The 8,204-nt window shown below is 35.2% G+C and overlaps 2 pseudogenes; both read left to right on the top strand.

Moving 5' to 3' along the window:
• The first annotated feature begins 4,621 nt into the window (after positions 1-4,621).
• Positions 4,622-6,748, top strand: LOC146886689 (uncharacterized; annotated as a pseudogene).
• Positions 6,749-6,837: 89 nt separating this feature from the next.
• LOC146886688 (uncharacterized) lies at positions 6,838-8,204 on the top strand (annotated as a pseudogene).

Raw genomic sequence — 8,204 nt, 5'->3', positions numbered from 1 at the left:
ATGTCCATAGTAAACTAATATTTCCAACGGATGGTGTGCTATTTCCGACGGCTGAAATCCTTCCGTAAGTAAGTAACTAATATCATAAACCAATTTCACTTTCTTCCTCCCCCAATTTCATTTTATCCCTAAAACGCGAACGCGAGCGCAAACCAATCACCTTGCATCGATCCAACATCGCCGACCACCTTGCCTCAGTTTGACGTTGTTGGTGCATTGATGTTGCCACTGCCATCGATTGTGCCCTCCACTGTCGTTGTGTTCGTGGGTTGAGGGAACACAGTGCTCTATGTAGGTCTTCCCAGCGGTGCGTTCTCTGACCATCTCATGGTGGTTGTGGTAAGTCTCACTGGCAATGGTCTTTTGGTTCTGTTATTGTTTGTCCCTCCACTAACGTTCTCATTGTGATTATGTGATTGGTAGGGGTAATGATTGGATTCTCGTGTTGTCGCTGTTTTGGTGTGGGGCGTTTGCCAAATACCATGCTCATTGATAGGTGAGTATTCTTTACCTTCAAACAGATTAAATTTTGACAATTACCACTCTCGCTTATTTATAATGTTATAATTTAGATTGAAGTGGCAAAGGTAGTCGAGACACAATCCAATTTGGAGTGGCAATTGGAGTTGATAGAGACTCATCAACATGAGGTACTTTTAAAACCAATTTATTTCTGAATTGATTGCTAGGTTTGAGCCCAAATTGATTGCTTCGTTTTGTTTTGGATTCCATTAAGTTGTTAAGTTGCTTGATTTTGTGTTCATGTCTCATACAACCATTTGCATTTCTGAATTGATTGCTAGGTTGGAGCCCAAATTGATTGCTTTGTTTTGTTTTGGGTTCCATTAAGTTATTAAGTTGATTGATGCATTTTGTGAATGTGTTCATGTCTCATACAAGCATTGTGATTCATCTTTGACTCTAGCTCTTTTGTCAATTAATCTTATTCATGACATTTAAAATAGAGTATTGTGTTCTTCACCACAAATTTGTGACCAAAAGCAACAAAAATCTCCACCTTGTCTCCACTTTTTGTTCACTTCATTCTTTCTTATGTTGATTGCTTCCACCTGAGCCATGGATGTTGTTTCTATTTTGTCAATCAAGTCTTTAGATTCCTTGATTTTCCAACTTAGTGTTGCAACCTCATGAACTGTGAACACAATCTTCCTCGACCTGTTTTGTATAAAGCTCTAGTTTCTTCTCCAATTATTCTGCCACTTTCAACTCACCAACCTCCTTTAGTGTAGGGACAACTCTAGAACTTCAGCACATAACACTATCTACATTAAGAATCAAATAAACCAAATTAAAATTATAAATCTAGGACTTAACTATAAAGTACAACTAGACTAGTCAATTAGGTAAATGCAAATTAGAACTAGATTTTGGATGCAACCCTTATTATTTGTAACTTGTTTTAAGTTCAGCAAGAGTGTAGGTAGATGTCCCCTAGGTTCTCCCACAACTGCCATAACATTTGAAGCTCAATTGCAAAAAGTCAATCTTTAACTCTTTGGTCAACTTTGATTGAAAAAGTCAACTCTGATTGAAAAAGTCAAGTTTGCATAATTTGATGAGTCTTTGGCTTATTTGCATGCATTGGTTTCTTCCAATCACTACTTCAGTGCTAAATTTGCATGTTTTAGCTGCATTAGAATCATATAATTTAAGTTAAGGTTAGTCAAGTTAAATAATCAACGTAAACAAACTTGACTATGCAACCCACTAGGCTATATTTCACTTAAGCAACCTAAAATAGCACCTCTTGCTAGAATTTTCTATGTTTTAGTCATGGGAATTTGCAGTGAACCAACATAGGATAGTTGATTGGTTATGATTTGTGCCAATGTAGGTATTTTGCTATCTAATTTGCTATCCCATTTAATTGTGGTCTGCAGTAAAGGTGGGTGTCTTGTTTAGCTATCTAATTTTGGATTTTTATCTCTATTTATGCTTTGAATCTGTTTTGTGCATGGATTCACTTGATAGTAAATGTATCATGTAGTAAATTAGAGAGTGGTGACATGAGGGACACTCACTTTTAGGATTTTTTTTTTCTTTTGAATGAATTGAACTTGCCCATTTGGGACGTTCCTGCCACCAATATGGAGATAGCCAAGACAGCAAAGACATACTAATTAAACCACACTTGACAACATATATATTTACTATTAATGTGACAACACAACCACACTTTATAGGTCAAATTTGGTACCCATGACTTCAAACTGTTAAAACTTGAAACCAACATGAAGCTAAACACTAAACAAACATATTTGAATGATCAAAATACTGCATGAATCAAGAAAAATAGTAAACAATCATATTGAAACTCAAAGAATGAACAAGTTGTGGGAACTTAAACTAAATTAAATACTTTTTGGTGTTATGATGATTTAAGCTTCTAATTCTAAAACTATGAATTGGAACATGTTAAAGATGATTGAAAATGGGTAAAAACAAGAAGTTATGACTGAAAACGAAATTAAAACTTAAAAAGTACAAATGGGTTGTGAAATGGGTTTGGAGGCAAACTCAAAACCATGAATCTTGATCAATGATTTTCATCTCTTCACACCAATCAGTCTTAATAGTTGCCACATAGGATTAATGCAAATGACAAAGTCCTGAATGGTAGCTGACACTCAAATCTACAATCTAACAACACACTTGGTAGCTTAAAATGCATATGAGTGCCTAAAATGGCTAACAAAGAGTGCCTAAAATGCATATGAAGACAAAATATGAGTTTCAAGTGTTGTAAATACCTTGAACACGTTTCAATATGTTAAATGTGTAGAATAAATAGTAAGGACCCTCCAACAATGATAGGTTCACGAAATCACTATCCAAACCCCAATTTCAAGTAAGAAAAGTAAGCCAATCTTGCACATGCTTATGTGATCAAGGGTCAAAACGTGTAGCAGTGGGCAAATACATAATTCTACCATCTAGACATGGTTAATATGATGCTAATGAGTTACTAAAACAATGAATTTTCCTAAAGAACTAGTAGAGAATAAAAATCTCAATTCTAGGTAGTCTAGAAAACCTAAAATGAGCATATCACACTCAAAACTTGTAAAATACTTAGAATGAGATAATTGATGGCTCAAACTTGTTACAAATCACTAAACCAAGATGCTAGGATGCTTAAACCTTGAGTTAGAACTTTGATTTGAAAAGTCAACCTTTGGGTCAACTCTCCATCAAAAGTGACTTGTAGATGTGGAAATTTGAACCCATGCTGAATTTTTAAGTTCAGTAACCTCTAATCACTTTTAATTTGTTCAATTTGGGTTGCTAAGGTGCACCAAAGTTACACAATACAAGTTAGTGTGTTAGTTCCCTAGGTACAAGAAAAATAGGCTAAACTAGGCTAACTAGTCAGTCCCAAACTAATAAAAATCATATTAAGGGTTAGTTTTTAGTAAATGGAAAGCAAAATGTAATCTAAAATGATTCAATAACAGTAATGAAACAATACAAAACAGCAAACACATATCACACTCTCATCTCAACTTTTAAAGGCTTAAAATGAGGATTTTTCTTCAAATTGAGTGTGTGGGGTTTCAAATTGGGTATGAAAATGGTTTTTTTATCCTTTGGCCATGCATAATATGATGCAAGTGAACTTTAGAAACAAACAAATGAACAAAATATAAAGAGAATTACAAAATGACTAGTTCAAGTGTAAAATGGCTAGCAAAAGAGTGCTTAAAATGCATATGAAGACAAAAAATGAGTTTCAAGTGCTGTAAATACCTTGAACACGTTCCAATATGTTGAAATGTGTAGAATAAATAGTTAGGACCCTCCAACAATGATAGGTTCACGAAATCACTATCCAAACCCCACTTTCAAGTAAGAAAACTAAGCCAATCATGCACATGCTTGGGTGATCAAGGGTCAAAACGTGTAGCAGTGTGCAAATGCATAATTCTACCATCTAGACATGGTTAATATGATGCTAATGAGTTACTAAAATAGTGAATTTTCCTAAAGAACTAGTGGAGAATAAAAATCCCAATTCTAGGTAGTCTAGAAAACCTAAAATGAGCATATCACACTCAAAACTTGTAAAATGCTTGGAATGAGATAATTGATGGCTCAAACATGTTTCAAATCACTAAACCAAGATGCTAGGATGCTTAAACCTTGAGTTGGAACTTTGATTTGAAAAGTCAACCTTTGGGTCAACTCTCCATCAAAAGTAACTTGTAGAGGTGGAAATCTGAACCCATGCTGAATTTTTAAGTTCAGCAACCTCTAATCACTTTTAATTTGTTAAATTTGAGTTGCTAAGGTGCAATAAAGTCACACAATACAAGTTAGTGTGTTAGTTCCCTCTATTTATGCTTTGAATCTGATATTGGATCCATCTAGGATCCATTTTTCTATCATTAGGTAATTACTATTGGGATTCCTATAACTAGGTAATTCTAATTACTAATTTTGGTCTGCATAGTCATGGGACTTGCGTTCCAATTAGAATAGTGATGTTTGGTTTCTATTTGGATATCTTACACAATAAGTGGGATATATCCCTACATTGCTCCACTTAATTCCAATTCTCCCTTTAACAATCTAATTTAAGGCCTTTATTGTTTTATAGAACATGGGCGAATCTCCTTTCAGTCGTGCTTGGATGTATGATCGTTGTTATAGTGGTAGAAGGGGGTTGAAGGAGTCTTTTGTCTTAGGCGTTGAAGAGTTTGTCTGAGTAGCAAGACAATTTAGATATTTTGAACTTAAAGGTAGGATTAGATGCCCTTGCATTAAGTGTGACTGTACAAGGATTTTGACAGATGAGGTTGTCAAAGTTCACCTTTATAAAAAAGGGTTCATACCAAATTATTGGATTTGGACATTACACGGTGAAGATATGCCAGCTATTGATTTACATGAAGGTGATAATTATGTCCCTAGAGATGGTGTACGTACTGTAAAAATGGAGCAATTGTGTGACATGGAAGAGATGGTCAATAATGCTATGTCAATTTCAATCAACCTAACAACCCAATGACACTAACTTAGAAGAGTGTCTTAATGAATCAACATAGAGGTTTTATAATTTGTTGGCGGAGGCAAATCAACCTTTATTTGAAGGGGCCAGAGACTCTAAATTGTCAGTATGTGTTAGACTTTTATCTTATAAGTCTAATTGGAATATTCCCAACCAATGCTTAGAGGCTTTCACCAAACTTTTGTTAGAACTCACACCACCAAATATGAGCTTGCCGAAGAGTTATTATGACGCTAAGAGGTTAGTATCAAAGTTCGGATTGGAGGCTAAGAAGATTGATTGTTGTGTGAGTGGTTGTATGCTCTTTTATGACAATGATAGTGGAAAAAAAGATGCAGCATTGCTTGAATGTAAATTTTGTCACAAACCAAGATATCACCCACTTCATCAGGGATCAAGGCGTAAAAAACCAATTGCAATTAAGTCAATGTTATATTTGCCTATAATCCCAAGATTACAAAGAATGTTTGTTTCTATGCAAACCGCACCACATATGACTTGGCATCATGATAACCAAAGTCAAGGAATGTTACGTCACCCATCTAATGGTGAAGCCTAGAAGCACTTTGATCGTAAACATCCTACCTTTGCGTTTGATCCACGCAATGTGCGACTGGGTCTATGTTCAGATGGATTTAACCCTTACATACAGGCTTCATCTTCACCATATTCTTGTTGGCCCGTGATTGTTACTCCATACAATCTTCCTCCTGAAATGTGCATGTCAAAACCTTATATGTTTTTGAGTTGTCTTATACCAGGGCCATCCAATCCAAAGGCCAATATTGATGTTTACTTGGAGCCCTTAATTGATGATTTGAAGAAGTTGTGGGTTGGTATCTTGACCTATGATGTTTCAAGGAAACAAAATTTTATGATGAGAGCATGTTTGATGTGGACTATTAATGACTTCCCTGCTTATGGGATGTTATCTGGTTGGGGCACACATGGTAGATTAGCTTGTCCGCATTGCATGGAGCATAGTAAGTCATTCACGTTAAATTATGGCTGCAAACGTTGTTGGTTTGACTCACATCGTAGGTTCTTACCTAATGACCATCACTTTAGGAGAAATATTAAAGCCTTCCGAAAAGGCCAAGTTGAAACAGATGGGCCACCTCATAAGTTGACACCATTACAAGTTTGAAGAAGAGTGAAACATTTTTCAAAAGTCACTGAAAATGTTGTAACAAGGAATGATGGATATGGAGAGTGGCATAATTGGACAAAAAGAAGCATTTTGGGATCTTCCATATTGGAAAGATAATTTGTTAAGGCATAATCTTGATGTAATGCACATAGAAAAAAATTTCTTTGAGAACATATTCAAAATTGTTATGAATGTGACGGGAAAGACAAAGGACAATGAGAAGCCAAGAAGGGATTTAGGATTGTATTGCAAGCGAAAAGACTTGGAGTTGAAGGTTCAAGAAAATGGGAAAATGTTAAAGTCTAAAGCAAATTACACCTTAACCCCAGATGAAGCTAAATCAGTTTGTCGATGGATAAAGGAACTTAAGATGTCAGATGGTTATAGTTCCAACTTGGCTAGATGTGCTGATGTTGAAAAGGGAAGAATCCATGGAATGAAAAGTCATGATTGCCATGTATTCATGGAGTCATTACTTCCTACTGCATTTAGTGCTTTGCCCATTCATGTTTTAAATCCTCTTACTGAAATTAGTCATTTTTTCAAAGATTTGTGCTCTACAACATTAAAAGAGGAATCCCTAAGAAGAATGGAGGAAAATATTCCAATCATTCTCTGCAAATTAAAGAGAATATTCCCTCCTGGATTTTTTTATTCCATGGAACATCTCCCTGTTCATCTCCCCTATGAAGCATTGTTGGGTGGACTAGTGCAATACAGATGGATGTATCCATTTGAAAGGTACTAAAGGACCTCCATATTCATATTTATAATTAATTTTGTCACCAATTTTTTTCATCATCATGTATTTTTTGATTTGTATAGATTCATGGGTGATTCAAAACGATCAATAAAAAATAAAGCCAGAGTTGAAGGTTCTATTTGTGCATCCTATTTACACCGTGAGACAACATACTTTTGTTCTCATTATTTCAACAACTTCATGTTGTCACCACGCAATTGGAGGAATGAAGTTGAATGTCAAAGAGATGTGTCAACATTGTCTGTTTTTCAACAACAAGGTCGACATGCAGGGAGAGAATAGATTCATTAGTTAACTGATGTCGAGTTCAAATATGCTCATGTTCATGTCTTAATCAATTGCACTGAAGTCAAACCATATCTTGAGTAAGTTATACCCTCCTTTGTGAATAACTTTGTGGTCAATTATATATAAGCCTTTAAAATTTACCAATAGAATTTATTTTTGCCATCTCATTCCTTATGTGCTTGCAAATACCTGAGACCAGTGCTTCTGCTCGTATTCATTCAGAGTTTTCTGAATGGTTCAAATATCAAGTATGTATTGTACCATTAATTATACAACAAACCAAATTTAATGTATCATAATTCCACATTTATCTTTCTATATTTGTAGGTTTATAACGAGCCATTAAGTGTTAGGAACCAAGACCTAAGGGATTTGTCAAATTAGCCTATGAAATGTGTCAAAGAATGGCACACGTACTTTGTGAATGAGTACAAGTTCCATACTAACGCATGGAGCAAAGGGAAAAAGACTATAAATAGTGGTGTTTATGTTAAGGGCCTTACTGAAGGAGGTGAAGATGATTTTCATGGGATCATTCATAGAATATATGAACTAGAGTACAATACTTCTAATAAACCAAAGAAAGTTGTACTTTTTTTTGTGAATGGTTTGATCCCTCAAGAAAAGGTACAAGAGTGGATCCTAAATATAACATTGTGGACATTCACATGACTTCAAGGTACCAACCATTTGATCCATTTATTTTGGCATACAATGTTAGACAAGTTTATTATGTACAATATCCACCATCTCGAAAAGACAATCGTGGTTGGTGTGTTGTAATTAAAACAAAGCCAAGAGGTCGCATTGAATCAAATGAGGTGGAAGACGATGTCCCTTACCAAGTTGATGAAATGTCACATGTAAATGAAGTAATTGAAGTAGAACGTGTATCTGGATTTCATCACATAGAAGGTCATGATGAAGAGTTAGAACAAGAGGAGGAGGAAGAAGAACAAGAAGAAGAAGAATAA

Source organism: Vigna unguiculata, chromosome 4 (assembly GCF_037176805.1).
Source record: "Vigna unguiculata cultivar grain cowpea cultivar isolate G323 ecotype 2 chromosome 4, ASM3717680v1, whole genome shotgun sequence".
NCBI lineage: Eukaryota > Viridiplantae > Streptophyta > Magnoliopsida > Fabales > Fabaceae > Vigna > Vigna unguiculata.
The sequence above is the reverse complement of the archived record's forward strand: the minus strand, read 5'-3'. Positions and strand labels throughout refer to the sequence as shown.